The sequence below is a fragment of the Lepus europaeus genome, chromosome 9 (genome assembly GCF_033115175.1).
Source record: "Lepus europaeus isolate LE1 chromosome 9, mLepTim1.pri, whole genome shotgun sequence".
Taxonomy (NCBI): domain Eukaryota; kingdom Metazoa; phylum Chordata; class Mammalia; order Lagomorpha; family Leporidae; genus Lepus; species Lepus europaeus.
In genome coordinates, this window is record NC_084835.1 from 179,216 (window position 1) to 195,257 (window position 16,042).

Sequence of the window (16,042 nt, forward strand, 5' to 3'; positions counted from 1 at the left end):
CATCCCTGTTACTCTCACTGTGCCTGTCAGCCACTCGTGCTCTCTTAACCAGGTGGATTGAGGGTGGGACAGGCAATGCCCATTTGTGTACTGAGAGCCGTACTGTGCAGACTACTGAGCTCTAGGGGAAACACAGAGCTGACCTCTGAGTGATGCTGACATTCAAGAAAGGCAGAAGATGCCTTGATGGTGTTTGGGCTAATGGGGCCAAGGTCTCTGAGACTTCTCCTTTGGTCTTCTAGGGAGTCTTTGTGGACCAGTAAAGCTCCCTCATGTAAATTGGTTTAGTTTGAGTCTTGGGACCCCAATGGAATCCAGTGATACAGTATCTTAAGAGACACATTTTTATGGCCTCCAGGTTAACACTCCTCTACTAGTAGCATGTTATTAGTTGTTTCTTTGTGTTTACTTTATCTCTCCTCTCCACTAAAATATAGGCTCTATGTGGATAAGACTTGCTACTGTCGTCCCTCAGTCACAGGATGATCCTGCCACATGGTAGGCTCTTAGGAAAACTAGGTGAGTAAATGGGTGAGGTGGGAAAAGAAGGAACAGGCTTTTTTTGTTTGTTTCCTTTTTGTTTCTTAATGCTCCCAAATTGAATTTGCACCTGTACCTTTTGCTAAAAGAAAGACATCTTTGACAATTAATGAGAACTTACACTGAGCAAGATATCTCCTTAGACACTGTTCAAGCTGTGAGGTCAGTGGTATTGTCACCATGTTACCATGTGACTGAGACAGTGAGGCACTCTCAGTGGTGCTAGTGGGCCCATATGTCCATCATCAGTGTCAGCCTTCACTGTCAGCCCATAAGTGTCAGCCCTGTGTCAGCACCCTTTGTCAGATCTCAGTGAGCTGACACCCTCAGTGTCAGACCTGTCAGTGTCACCCTCAGGGTCAGCCCTCAGTGTCAGCTCTCAGTGTCACCCTCAGTGTCAGCGTTCAGTGTCACCCTCAGGGTCAGCCCTGTCAGTGTCAGCCCTCAATGTCAGCCCTCAGTATCAGCTCTCAATGTCAGCTCTCAGTGTCACCCTCTGGGTCAGCCCTGTCAGTGTCACCCTCAGTGTCAGCTCTCAGTGTCAGCCCTCAGTGTCACCCTCAGTGTCAGCCCTCAGTGTCAGCCCTCAGTGTCAGCCCTGTCAGTGTCACCCTCAGGGTCAGCCCTGTCAGTGTTACCCTCAGTGTCAGCCCTCAGTGTCAGCCCTGTCAGTGTCAGCCCTCAGTGTCACCCTCAGTGTCAGCTCTCAGTGTCACCCTCAGGGTCAGCCCTCAGTGTTACCCTCAGTGTCAGCCCTCAGTGTCACCCTCAGTGTCAGCCCTCAGTGTCAGCCCTCAGTGTCAGCCCTGTCAGTGTCACCCTCAGGGTCAGCCCTGTCAGTGTTACCCTCAGTGTCAGCCCTCAGTGTCAGCCCTGTCAGTGTCAGCCCTCAGTGTCACCCTCAGTGTCAGCTCTCAGTGTCACCCTCAGGGTCAGCCCTCAGTGTTACCCTCAGTGTCAGCCCTCAGTATCACCCTCAGGGTCAGCCCTGTCAGTGTCAGCCCTCAGTGTCACCCTCAGGGTCAGCCCTGTCAGTGTCAGCCCTCAGTGTCACCCTCAGGGTCAGCCCTCAGTGTCAGCCCTGTGTCACCCTCAGGGTCAGCCCTGTCAGTGTCACCCTCAGTGTCAGCTCTCAGTGTCAGCCCTCAATGTCAGCCCTCAGTGTCACCCTCAGGGTCAGCCCTCAGTGTCACCCTCAGTGTCAGCCCTGTCAGTGTCAGCCCTCAGTGTCACCCTCAGTGTCAGCTCTCAGTGTCACCCTCAGGGTCAGCCCTCAGTGTCACCCTCAGTGTCAGCCCTCAGTATCACCCTCAGGGTCAGCCCTGTCAGTGTCACCCTCAGTGTCAGCTCTCAGTGTCAGCCCTCAATGTCAGCCCTCAGTGTCACCCTCAGTGTCAGCTCTCAGTGTCACCCTCAGTGTCAGCCCTCAGGATCACCCTCAGTGTCAGCCCTGTCAGTGTCACCCTCAGTGTCAGTCCTCAGTGTCAGCCCTCAGTGTCAGCCCTCAGGGTCACCCTCAGTGTCAGCCCTCAGTGTCAGCCCTCAGTGTCACCCTCAGTGTCAGCCCTCAGTGTCACCCTCAGTGTCAGCCCTCAGTGTCAGCCCTCAGGGTCACCCTCAGGGTCAGCCCTCAGTGTCAGCCCTCAGTGTCACCCTCAGTGTCAGCCCTCAGTGTCAGCCCTCAGTGTCAGCCCTCAGTGTCACCCTCAGTGTCAGCTCTCAGTGTCACCCTCAGTGTCAGCCCTCAGGATCACCCTCAGGGTCAGCCCTGTCAGTGTCACCCTCAGTGTCAGCCCTCAGTGTCAGCCCTCAGTGTCACCCTCAGTGTCAGCTCTCAGTGTCTGCCCTTTCTGGACACCTCTAAGGACCAGCCTGTCTGCAAGGTCCCTTCAGGGCACACTGAAGTCCTCCCACCCTGCTCCACATTCAACTTCTCTTGTGCCGCTTTGGCCCTGCTTACCCGTTCCCATGCAGGGATCATGGGTCCCTCACTAAGAGGCTGGACTCTCTCAGGGACCAGATTCTCCTCCTGGGCTGCCCCTCTGGCGACCAGGTCCTTTCCCAGGGCTGTCTATCTGGAGACCAGTCCCCCTGACGAGGTGAGCTGGGTCATTGCCATCAGAACCGGGAGCAGATAGCTGCAAGGTGTGAGCTGTGGAAGGTGAGCAGATTTTCAGGGTATTGAGATGACTCTGAGGCTGCGTGGAGGGAGGCCTGGCAGGACAGCAGGCACCAGACTGTGCAAGGCCTTACCGTGTCTTAGTCTCTGTGCTGCCAGGGGAAACACGAGACTGGTTATTCATAAAGCGCAGGAGTGGATTTCACACATTTCTGTGAGCTGGGAAGTCTGGATCAAGGCAGCTGCACGTGGTGGGTGGCTTCCTGTGTGTCCTCATGTGGCGGAGGCGTGCACTGCCTGCAGCCTTTTTGTAAGGACCCTGGCCTGCTCACAAGGGAGGCCCTCCTGACTGACCCCTGCGTGAGCGCCCTGTGACTAAACACCCTCACACTGGCGACTCCCTTTCAGTACCTGGATTCTGGAGGGGACACTTTCAGACTCGAGCACCAACAGAACTAGGACTGTCTCTGCCTGAGCCCATCCTGCGTTTGCTGCAGGACCAGCTCACCCCACCCCAGGTACTATGCTGCTGCCCTGGGGGCCCCTTGTCTGCATCAGGAAATCACACTTGAATTCAGGACTTGAAAGACTGTTTTTTCCTTTGCAGTACAGTTCACAGATATTTTCACTCTTTAAAAATGATAATTATAAATGTTTATGGGCTAGATCAATACATTTATACAGTATCAAAATAGGGTAATTTGGCCGGTGCCACGGCTCACTAGGCTAATCCTCCGCCTGCGTCACTGGCACCCCGGGTTCTAGCCCTGGTTGGGGCGCCAATTCTGTCCTGGTTGCTCTTCTTCCAGTCCAGCTCTCTGCTGTGGCCCGGGAAGGCAGTGGAGGATGGCCCAAGTGCTTGGGCCCTGCACCCGCATGGGAGACCAGGAGGAAGCACCTGGCTCCTGGCTTCGGATCGGCACAGCGCGCCAGCTGTGGCGGCCATTTGGGGAGTGAACCAATGGAAGGAAGACCTTTCTCTCTGTCTCTCTCTCTCTCTCACTGTCTAACTCTGCCTGTCAACAAACAAACAAACAAGCAAACAGGGTAAGCAACATTTCCACTTTTTTGCTATTACTTGTGGATTGCAAACCTGGAGTTTCTTTCTTCTGTTTGCCCATCAATGTATACTAGGCTATTGTGAGCTACAGTCTCCCTTGTGCTTTGCACACTAGGAATCTTTCCTTCAATGTAACTCTAGGTTGGTACCTGTTATCTAAACTCCCTGATTCTTCCCACTGCTCCCAGCCTCTAGTAGTCTCCATTTTCTGTGCATATTGAGTCTGTGTTTTAGCTCCCACTTAAGGGGGAACACATGCTGTATTTGTCTTTCTCTGTCTGATTTATTTCACTTAGTAGACATATCTTCTAGTTCCATCCATTTTGTTGCAAATGACAGGATCTCACTCTTTTTTATGACTGAATAATATTCCCTTGTGTATATATACTATAAGTTCTCTATTCATTCATCTGAAATAGACGTCTTAGCTGATCCTGCATATTGGCTACTGTGGTGGAGCAGGTATCTCTTTGATATGCTAAGTTCTTGTCTTTTGGGCATATACCCAGTGGTGGGACACCTGGATCCCATGACTGTTCCATTTCTCTGTTTTTGGAGAACTTTCCAGAGGTTTCCACAGTGGCTGCACTCATTTACGTTCCCACCACCATTTCTCCACACCCTTGCTGGCTTTTGTTCCTTTCTGTCTTCTTGATAATAGCCATTCTGACAGAGGCAAGATGATATCTCAGTGTAGTTTTGATTTATTTTCCCTGATGCCTGTGATATTGAGCAATTTTTCATATTTATCTTGGTCATTAGTATTTCTTCTTTTGAGAACTGTCTGTTTAAGTCCTCTGCCTATTTGTTAACAGGATTGGTTATTTTGTTATTGTTGAGTTTTTGAGTTATTGATATGTTCTGGATATAAATTTTTTGTCAGATAAGTAGCTTGCAGATATTTTCTCCTGTTCTCTTGGGTGTCTCTTCACTCTATTGCTTCCGTTACTGCTCAGAAGCTAGTTTTGCTTTGTCTGGTTTTGTTGCCCGTTCTTTTGGGGTCTTCTTCAAAACAGCATTGCCTATAATTTCTGTTTCAGGTCTTCTATTTAGGTCTTTAATCCATCTTGAGTTGAATTTTTTGGGATATGGTGACTGGTAGAGGTCTGATTTAATTCTTCTACATATGTATAAACCAGTTTCACCAGCACCATTTATCGAAAAGGCTATCCTTTCTCCAATGTGTGTTCTTGGCACCTTTGTCAAAGATCAGTTGGTTTTATGTACGTAGATTAATTTCTGGGCTCTCTATTCCATTTAGTTGATCCATGTGTTGATTTTTATACCAGCACTGTACTTTTTTTTGTTGTTAAGATTTATTTATTTATTTGAAAGGCAGAGTTACAGAGAGGCAGAGGGAGAAGGAGAGGGAGGGAGAGAGAGAGAGAAAGGAAGAGAGAGAGAGAGGTCTTCCATCCATTGATTCACTCCCCAGATGGCCGCAATAGCCAGAACTGAGTCGACCTGAAGCCAGGAGCCAGGAGCTTCTTCTGGATCTCCCATGTGGGAGCAGGGGCCCAAGGACTGAGGCCATTTTCCACTGCTTTCCCAGGCCATAGCAGAGAGCTGGATTGGAAGTGGTGCATCCAGGACTTGATCCAGCATCCATATGGGATGTCGACACTGCAGGCAGTAGCTTTACCTGCCGTGTCACAGCGCTGGCCTCACCATGCTGTTTTAATTACTCTAACTTTGTAGTAGCTTTGAAACCTTTTCATTCTTAATCTTCTCACTAGCTTCTTACTGTCATTACAATCTCAAAAAGCAGTTGTTTTCTGGGAAAGATTGGTTTGAGCTGTGTGTTCTCAGTGATCTTTCTATCAGGAGAACTTAAAGAAACTCTATTAGCCACTGAGATGGAGTCCCAGCTGCAGGGACTCAAGTCCACATGGAGGACTTCTGAGAGTTTGGTGTCATGTGGGTGATTATGGCTTGCATATGATATTCACTCAGAAGCGTGGATCACTCAGGTAGTGCTGAGAATTTAATGAGTCACAGTTGGGTACTGTTTCCATCTCCTTTGAATACCAGTGGTGTGTATGTGTGTTTCCGTGTGTGTGTTTGCATGTGTGTATGTTCATGTACACAAATACTAAATTGCACAGTGATATTCTATGGAAAAATGTCCACAAATGTTTCATTTCTGGCAAGCATCAGAGCTTAATGGAAGTGAGTTGACATCTGAAATCTTGAAAATGAAGAGATAAATGGGTCCTATTTGAGCTGTAGGCTTAATTTTTTCCCAGTATTTCCCAGCAACCTAGAACAGAGTCCCCACCTTTGACTGCCTAAATTCATAATCTGGTAATGTCAGGAGTCCTGGATGGATCCTCCGTTGGCAGGTGGAGTCTCTTTCCACACCCACCAGCTCTACTACCATGGTGAAGGCTGAGAACTGCTGGTGTGCTACAAGGGCCAACAGGAAGGCGTTTGTGGATTAAGGATGTGTCTGTCTCATCTACTTCTCGTTCCCCTTTTCATAAGTTCCTGGGGCTCATGCTCACATTTCTGAACGATCAGTGAATTACCTGGAGTTATCTACAGCATTCGCCACTAATTCTTTCTTCTTTATTTTCTTAGAGCTTTGTTTTAGTACTAAACATGTTTTAAGCTAAGTAAAAGGGTTCCATTCCTCCATGGGTGTATATGTATTCATGACAAAAGGCAGACAACACAGAAAGCAGCAGTTTTGATAAGTGAATCTAAAAACATAGTGCACCTTCAGCTGGCACATTAGGTCCTGGTGCTTTGTTGGCTCTCCTGCCTAACCTGCATCATCACAATGTGCAGAGCCAGGCAGAGCTTCTCCTGTGAGCGATGAGCGGCTGATGAAAACCAGTAAGCAACAACTGTACCTGGGTCACTAACAGGTGGTGCCCTTGCCATGGACCAGAGAAGAAGGATTTAGGGTAGTAGTTTTCAACCAGGGGCGGTTTTGCACTTCAGGGAGCATTTGGTGATATTTGGAGACGTTGTCGGTAGTCACAAGAAATGGGAGAGAGGGTTGCATTGCATCAGTAGGGGCCAGGGATGTGGGCAATCATCCTGTGATCCCAGGACAAGCTCACCATGACAGAGTATAATTATCCCAGGTCGGTGTTGTGGTGTGTTTGGTAAAGCCACCACCTGTAATGCCAGCATCCCATATGGGTGCTGGTTCTTGTCCAGGATGCTCCACTTCCAATCCAGCACCCTGATAATGGCCTGGGAAAGCAGTAGAACGTGGCCCAAATGTTTGAGTCCCTGCTACCCAAGTGGGAGGCCTGGAAGAGGCTCCTGGCTCCTGCCTTCAGCCCAGCCCAACCTCAGGCCATTGCTGCTATCTGGGGAGTGAACCAGGGGTGGAAGATATTTCTTTATCTGTTTGACTCTCTCTGTAACTCTGACTTTCAAATAAACAATAAATCTTTTTTTAAAAAAAGAATAAATAGGGCCATCACTGTGGTGCAGTGGGCCAAGCATAAGCCTGTGGCAGCAGCATCCCATATGGATGCCAGGTCGTGTCCCAGCTGTATCCTCTTGCGGTCCAGCTCTCTGCTAATGGCCTGATAAAGCAGTGGAAGATGGCCCAAGTACTTGGGCCCCTGTACATGCATGGGAATCCAAGAAGAAGCTCCTGGCTCCTGGCTCCTGGCTTCAGATCGTCCCAGCTCTGGCCATTGTGGCCACTGGGGAGTGAAACAGCGGATAGAAGAGCTTTCTCACTGTCTCTCCCTCTCTCAGTTTTTAACTCTACCAAATAAATAAATAAATAAATCTGTTTTAAATGTATTTATATTTGAAAGTCAGAGTTACAGAGAGGCAAAGGCAGAAAGAGAGAGGTCTTCATTCCATCTGGTTCACTCCCCAGATGGCCACAATGGCCAGAGCTGCGCCGACCCGAACAGGAGCCAGGAGCTTCTTCTGGGTCTCCCACGCGGGTGCAGGAGCCCAAGGACTTGAGCCACCTTCCACTGCTTTCCCAGGCGATAGCAGAGAGCTGGATGGAAAGTGGAGCAGCCAGGACTTGAACTTGCACCCATATAGGATGCTGGCACTGCAGGTGATAGCTTTACCCGTTGTGCCACAGTACCAGCCCCATAAATCTTTTTTTTTTTTTTTAAGATTTATTTATTTGTTTGAAAGACAGAATTACAGAGAGGCAGAGGTAGCAAGAAAGAGAGAGGTCTTCCATCTGCTGGTTCACTCCCCAGATGGCTGCAACGGCCGGAGCTGCACCGATCCAAAGCCAGGAACTTCTTCCATGTCTCCCACGCAGGTTCAGGGGACCAAGGACTTGGGCCATCTTCTACTGCTTTTCCAGGCCATAGCAGAGAGCTGGATTAGAAGTGGAGCAGCCGGGACTCGAACCGGTGCCTACATGGGATGCCCACACTGTAGGTAGCGGCTTTACCTGCTATTTCACAGCGCCAGCCCCAGTAAATATTTTTTTAAAAAAGAATAATTATCCTTCCTCAGATGTTAGTCATGCTGAGGTTGGGAAGCCCTGGCATACAAAACTGTACTTGCTGTCTTCCCCATAAAATTCTATTGTAACCTAGAGGGTAAGAGCAGGAGCATCTTTTTGGTATTATATTCCTTGTGCCTAGAACAGTGTTTGGTATGCAATAATTGCTCAATTTTTTTTTTTTCCATGTCTGAGTGAGTGGGTGATTTGAACTGAATGGCTTAATATTGTCAGGAAAGGGAGCGACATCTTCAGCAAAGAAGTGAGTCTGCCAGCTTTTGTGTTGAGTTAGAATGGAAGTTCCAGCTCCAGGATGGATGTGATCTGCAGGTGACTAAGGATCTCTACACAGTGGGTTTTCCTTGTTGTCTGTTAATTATTTGTTGCATAAAGCTCTCCCCGTATGGGAAGCTTTAGTGGGTTAAGGCTTCATGCCCTCTCTAATATTGGAACATAGGCTCTAATCCACTCAGAATTTCCTGGATTTTGGGACTGACAAAAGTGGTGAGATATAAAATGATCAAAAGTATGAAGATTAAATAGAGTGAAACAATAAGATTTAACTAAAGCAACCGTTTTTCCTTTTTAATTTTGTCTTCTTTTTAATTCTCTTTTGTTAGTATTTCAGATGACATCAAAGGCTGGTTTTGTACTTATAATTTAAAAAACTTTTAACACTTGGTACTGTGTCTTTTCAGTAAAGAGCAGATCTCAGAGTGAGAGATTCAGTTAGCCACAAGGAAGGTCTAATTAGAGTTTAATGATTTTTATTTCAGTGTATGTATTTTTATGTTAAGTGGTGCTGGTTTCCTGTGTACAGCAGTGAGAGAATGCATCTTAAAAAGTAAGTCAGTGAAGCATAAGTGCAAGCAATGCATGGATTTCAGCTAAAATCATGAATATGTCGTTTGAATGAATTGAGAAACAGTAGGTTTGCTGGCTTACAGTTCTCACTACCAAACATCTCACATCTTTCTGTTTATGCATCGAAAGTCCTCAGGAAAGCAGGTGCTGGTGTTTTTCAGTGCTGTGTCCATGGTGACCAGTGCACAGCACATTTGTCACTGCGAGTTTGTTAAGTGACTGAGTGAGAGAGTGGAAGAACAGCTGGGCTGCCATCTGCTCCAGCAGGTTCCTGGTCCCCGACCTGGGGCTGCTGAATGACAAGGGCCGCTTACACCCCACGTCCGGCCTCTCCCCTGGGTTCCGGCTGCTCTGGAACCCCAGCCTCCCCGACCACAGTGAGTGTGCTCCGTGCTCCATGTTCTGCTCAGGCAGAGCAGGTTGCTGAGACATCAGAAAGCAGCCATCACTCTTGACCGTGTTGAGGGAAACCGTAGTCTGTACCAGGGCATTAGACACAATGTTCCCGTATAGATTTCAGGTCCATTACTGTTCCTGGCCTCCTGGAGATCACTGTGCCCCAAAGCAACGCTCGCCATAGAGGAAGTTTGGTGTTTAAAGAGAAGCGCTTAGTCAAATCCTGTTCTGACCACGGTCTGCTACAGTTTGAGGATTCACTCCTTCGTCTTCCTTGTCACTTCCTGAGGGACAGTAAAGATTTCTGTGGGTTTGGGTCTTTGCAGATCGAACAGGACCTGGCTAGATCCTCAAAAGTTGTCTCACTGGGACCCACCTTGTGGCCCAGCGGATGAAGCAGCTGCTTGGGATGCTGGCATCCCAGATCAGAGTGCTGGCTGCAGTACTGGCTGCTCTGTTTCTGATCCAGCTCCCTGCTGCTACATTTGGGAAACCAGTGGGAGATGGACCTCGTCCTTGGACCCCTGCCACCCATGTAGGGCATCTGGATGGTGTTTCAGGCTCCTGGCTTCAGCCTGGCCCAGACCTGGCTGTTGTGGATGGAAGATTCTCTCTCTCTCTGACTCTCTCTCTCTCTCTGTCTCTCCCTCACACTCACCCTTTCATGTAAATAAATAAATCAACCTTTTTTTAAAAGTTACCTCACTGGCTGGTGCCACGGCTCACTAGGCTAATCCTCTGCCTGCGGTGCCTGCACTCGGGGTTCTAGTCCCGGTTGGGACGCCGGTTCTGTCTCGGTTGCTCCTCTTCCAGTCCAGCTCTCTGCTGTGGCCGGGGAAGGCAGTGGAGGATGGCCCAAGTCCTTGGGCCCTACACCCGCATGGGAGACCTGGCTCCTGGCTTCGGATCGGCGCAGCGCCAGCCATAGCGGCCATTTGGGGAGTGAACCAATGGAAGGAAGACCTTTCTCTCTGTCTCTCTCTCTCTCTCACTAACTCCGCCTGTAAAAAAAAAAAAAAAAAGTTACCTCACTGACAGCTGGGTTAGTTTGTGAAACCTGCTCAGAACAAGGATCTCAGACTTGAAGGGCTCGAAGAAGAGGCTCGTGTAGAGGCTTCTCTGGGAAGAGAAACCCCTGTCTTCCTGTCAGCTTCGTCACAATAGCATGAGGGAGAGGAGCAATAAGACACAAACAAGGTTTGTGAGCCAGAATGGCTTTTAAATGGAATTATTTTTCTCAGACTTTGGCATAAGGCATCAGCAGCCAGATTGTGAGAGATCAGCCTGGCTTGTTGACAGTTTGAGAAGCCATCTTGTCTGTCCCATTTCTTGTTTATTAAATTAATTGTACATGTGTGTTTTCTAGAAGTAAATGAAAGCCTTCTGAGTGAGAGGCTAAGATGTGAAACCCACAGGACTCAGTCACAGTTCTGGCCAGAGGGGGCACACCTGCATGCTTGCTTTTTTTAAATATTTATTTTGAAAAAGAGAAGGAGAGGCAGAGAGAGAGAGAGAGAGAGAGAGAGACAGAGACAGAGGTCTTCCATCTGCTGGTTCATTCCCCAACTGGCCGCAACCGCTGGAGCTGCGCTGATCTGAAGCCAGGAGCCAGGAGCTTCTTCCGGGTCTCCCGCATGAGTGCAGGGGCCCTAGACTTTCTCCTATTTTTGTGCAAAAGGAGACCATGACTGCGTAATGTGATTAAAGTCAAGTGCAGAAATTCCTGAGTGCACCTGTCTCCTGTCTGCTCAGCATGACGTTTATTATTGTTTTACCTCCATGTAAGCAATGGGATCTTTCACAGAAAGAAAGGAAAGAGGGAGAGAAAAGGAGAGAGAAGGAGAGCTGGGGAGAAGCTTGGAGGGAAAAACGACGGAGTGGAGGAGAAGTAATGAGAAGGAAAGAGAAATTTTTCAAATGCAGAAAATCGTTATTTTTTCCATGAACCTGGAAACATAATAAAACAAGTAAAATCAGTGTCTACTAAAACTAAACTGAGATTAAAAATCATATTCCATTTTTGAATTGTATATTCACTTTCTGACCTCAAAATTTACTGAGCTAAGATCTTACTTGTAAAAATATATGAATAAAAGCTGCATGATACTAAAAATTCCAGCATTAAAGACACTTTGATTTTTAATATATCAAAGAGCTCCAGCTTTTTGGTTTTTAATATATCTGTCAAATTTGAAACACAAAGAATAGAGTAAGTGTTTAAAAGTGTAAGTCACAAAGTTGAAGGCCAGTTCTAAGTGTTAAGTCAGTAAACATATAAAGAGAAATACATTTTGTGTAAAATACAGTTGTGACATAAAATTACTGGTAGAATGTAATGTATACTTTAACTTTGTAATGGAAATGTACAAGATTAAATAGAAATGAACGTTGTATGTTCATAATAACTTCAAGGCAGTAGTTTAGTCTCAGAGTTATAGTAGCTGGAGTCTGTTCATGTGTGGATCTGGGAGCAGATCTGAAAGTGAAGGGGGGTGGGTGGCACCGTGGCATAGCGGGTTAAGCCGCCGCCTGCAGTGCTGGCATCCTCCAGGGGCACTGGTTAGAGTCCCAGCTGCTCCACTTCTGATCCAGCTCTCTACTATGGCCTGGGCAAACAGTAGAAGATGGCCCAAGTGCTTGGGCCCCTGCATCTGTGTGGGAGACCCAGAAGAAGCTCCTGGCTCCTGGCTTCAGATCACTGCAGTTCTGGCCAACCTGGGGAGTGAACCAGCAGACAGAAGACCTCTCTCTCTCTCTCTCTCTCTGCCTCTGCCTCTCCTGCTTTCTCTGCATGACTCGGACTTTCAAATAAATAAATCTTAAAAAAAAAAAAAAAAAGAAGGTGTGAGGCATATGGGGGGTGGGATGGACCGGAGCGCTGGAGGCGTGGACTGCTCTGTATCAGGAGACCTGGGCTCAGCCTGGAAGGTTGCTGCGATGCACCAAAGAAGAACCAGTCCTCTAAGACCTTCTACACTTTTAAAATCCAGATTCCGTAAGAGAGGGAGAAGGGAAGGAAGGAAGGAAGGAAGGAAGAGAGAGAGAGAGAGAGAGAGAGAGAGAGGTCAGTCTTTTATCTAATGGTTTACTTCCCCAAAGCCTGCAACAGACAGGGGCAGGCTGAAGCCAGGAGCCAGGAATTCCATCCTGGTGTCCCACGCTGGTGGCAGGGACCCAGTACTTACTGAAGCCATCCCCTGCTGCCTCCAGGGTGTGCATCAGCAAGAAGCTGATTGGAAGCTGAGGGGGTCTTGATCGCAGGCACTCTTGATGTGGGTGCGGGTTTTCCAAGCGACAATTTACCCCACTGCACCACAATGCCTGCCTGCACTCTATCTTTTAAGAAACTACAGAAATTAGAATTGGCTAAAACTCCTTCTGTTTCAGAAATGAAAGAAATAAAAGCCTTCAAAGAAGCCACTGTACAAGCTGTGTTTTTGTGCCTGGTAGGGCTTCTGGAGTTGTCTGTCTCCCATTGAGCTGCCAGGGGAACTCTAAGTTGTCAGTGCGTACCCAGTCTCCTAATGACCTTGTTCAGATATTTGGAGTATTCTTCCCTATGGAATTCAGAGTAGCCCTGAAACGGGAAGGCCAATCCAAATGCTGTACAAGAGAAGGGAATCAGGAGAGTGATTGTTCTGGAGTTCTTCACTAACCCAGCTGCACTCAACTTGAATCCAGATGCCCTGGCACTAACACTGCTCAGTGGGAAGGGCTATGTCACTGCCCCTTCTGTCCACTCAGATTCCCTGGAGCTAACTTATTAAACAACGCTGTCTCCATCTAGAAGAGCTAATTCAGTCTCATGGTGATATTTGGACATCAGTAGGTTCTGGCTCTTGTACTAGTTGATGAAAACACAGAAAAACAAAAAAACAGAGGACTTGCTGAACACTAACTAAAATTATCTTGTGTTCTCTCGTGACTTCTTTCTTTTCTTTTTAAGGTTTATTTATTTATTTATTTGAAAGGCAGAGAGAGAGAGAGCGAGAATCTTCCATCCACTGGTTTACTCCCCAGATGGCCACAATGGCTGGACTTGGGCTGATCTGAAACCAGGAGCCAGGAGCTTCTTCTGGATCTCCCATGTGGGTGCAGGGGCCCAAGGACTTGGGCCATCTTTCACTGCTTTCCCAGGTCATAGCAGGGAGCTAGATCAGAAGTAGAGCAGCCAGGACTGGAACCAGCGCCCATATGGGATGCTGGCACTACAAGTGGCGGCTTTACCCGCTACACCACAGTGTTGGCCCCGCGACTTGTTTCTGATTGGCCACTTTTTCTCTTCTAAGAGAAGAACCACGTTAGGAAGAGGTGATATTCTTTTGTTCCAGGAAACCTGCTGTGATGGGAAGGGCTGAACGACACATCACCCAAGTCCCTTGTCTCCACCTGCGTTGACCTCTGTTCCAAGCCACTCATGCATCCATTTGCCTGCATTTCCAGCACTGGCTTATTCATGCAGTTGGTTTATCAAGTTGGTTTTCTCAAAGACAGGAATCATATTACCTGCTGGATTTATGCATACATTTGCTTCTGTGTGTCTGAGAGTTTAGAGTCTTAGAGTTCCTAGAGCATGAGAATTATTCACCACTTCTGTGGTGTTGCCATGGTAGATGTTGGAAGACTTGAGTTTAAGGATGCCCATGCTTTAGATAGTTATTAGCCACAGACAGTGGTGTGAGCTCTGTTTTGAATTACTGCTTACTGTACCGAATGGTGACCACGCAAAGTGCTAGCATTGATGGTGAACTAACAGCCTCCCCAGCAATCTGCCCGAGCTGTACGGAACTGCTGGGCATACCTCTTCCTGTGCAGAAAGGCCTGGGCATTTCTGTCTCCCTTGGGTGCTTTGCTCTGACTTCATCATCCAGACCTTGCTGTAAGAATAACCAATTAGAAGTTAATGAGTCTTTTTATGTCCTCTGCAGATGACCCTAAGCTCACTGCTGCACGAATGGGACAAATAAACTATTTCTTTATACACTTTTAAAACAAGTCTGTGTGCAAATTATACCTGCCACAGCCCCTGCTTTATTATTTCTCACTCCCAGGGAATCATTTTAAATATGGACTTGTAGATCTTTTGTTTCTCATTCCAGTAGAAATAAGAATCTGATAGTTGTAAGACTTTGTGGTTTTGTAATAAACAAATAGCAAAAATTTAGGGTAGTTTTGAAAGCCATTGCTGGGAATTGGCCTCCTTAGGAAGTGCCTGTCAAAGCCGTAAATGCCCTGCCTGTGTCATTTAAACATGGCACAGGTGTGTGTTGTGCACCTGCTGCCTTCTAAACACAAAGGTTGCACAAGTCAGTTCTCTCTTTTTTTCTTTTCCCTCCCTCCCTCCCTCCCTCCCTCCCTCCCTCCCTCCCTCCCTCCCTCCCTCCCTCCCTCCCTCTCTTCCTTCCAAAATTGACTTATTTATTTGAAAGGCATAGTTATAGAGAGGGAATGTCCATTTATTGCCTCATTGGCAAGGACTGGACCAAGTTGAAGAAGCCAGGAGCCTGGAACTCCATCTTTTTCTTCCATGGGTGCAGGGGTCCAAGCACTTGGGCCATCTTCCACTGATTTCCTAGGCACATTAGCATCATGCTGGATCAGAAGTGGAACAGCCAGGACTTGAACTCTTGCTCATATGGGATGCTGGCATCGCATGCAGTGGCTTAACCTGCTCCATAACACCAGCCCCAGTTCTCACTATTTGTTTGAGAAACACAGAATTTCGGGAATTAGAGTTCAGTACTCACAGTCTGACCCTGAGAATGAATGACCCTTGGCCTTTTAGCAAAGGACTTCTGATTAATAAAGGAGTTGTAGGAGAAGTGTGACATTCTGGAAAAGAAGGACCTTCTGTCTGTTGTCACAATGGACTGTATGCATAAAAGACCAGAGAGCTTAGTGAATGGATATCCACAACACTGTACAAACACGCCTTTCCCATCACTGCTTCCAGTGAGTCATTCTGGACCTTTTAAAGGCCTCTGTTTTGAGATTGGTAAAGAAAGACAAGTGAGCCACAGCCCCTGCAGTGGGGATCTAGTAATGACGTCAAGTCACACAACCGGGGCATTGCACCTGTCCAGCATTTACCACCAGACCACGACTGCTGCCACCACAGACACTAGGTATAGGCCCTGTGCTTATTCACTGTTGGCGCTCTGTGCACTTTTCCAAGAAGGCCTGGGTCCACCTGCCCAGTGCTTCACTGTGCACTGACCCTCACACCCTCGTCTCCTGTGGACCATCCTTGTGGGGAGGCGAGGGTGACTCGTGGCTGTGCAGAACTCCAGAAATGTCTCGGAGCAGCCCACCCTTCCCTTTCCTGGCTGTTGGGGCTTTTGAATTAGATCGATCAGAATTTGATTTTCTGTCCTGAAATTCAGTAGCTTTTTTAACAGTGTGTCGGTGTGAATCTGAGTTCCTCATCCATAACTCCTGAGTTATGGTGATCAGTAAGTGGTGTGATGTTAACTCAGTGATGTTACAGAAATGATAGAGCAAACTAGAGCAAACCCACTGTGTGTTCTGAGCACTCAGTGTGCATCATCAGGTTTAATTATCTAGTAACCTACCTGGAACGTAGTCTCAGCATCTCCACCTTCCACAGGAAGTTGTT

General features: G+C 47.6%; 1 protein-coding gene across 10 annotated transcripts in view; it reads left to right on the plus strand.

Annotated features, from left to right (window-relative positions):
- The window catches only part of CHL1 (cell adhesion molecule L1 like), a 168,366-nt gene that overhangs the window by 42,731 nt on the left and 109,593 nt on the right, over positions 1-16,042 (plus strand). For 2 of the 10 annotated variants that reach the window (XM_062200056.1, XM_062200057.1), the window contains one exon: positions 438-519. The exons of the other annotated variants lie outside the window; for them this stretch is intronic. The gene's annotated coding sequence lies outside the window, so the exon portion shown is untranslated. The remainder of the gene's footprint in view (positions 1-437; positions 520-16,042) is intronic. 10 annotated transcript variants of the gene reach the window in all.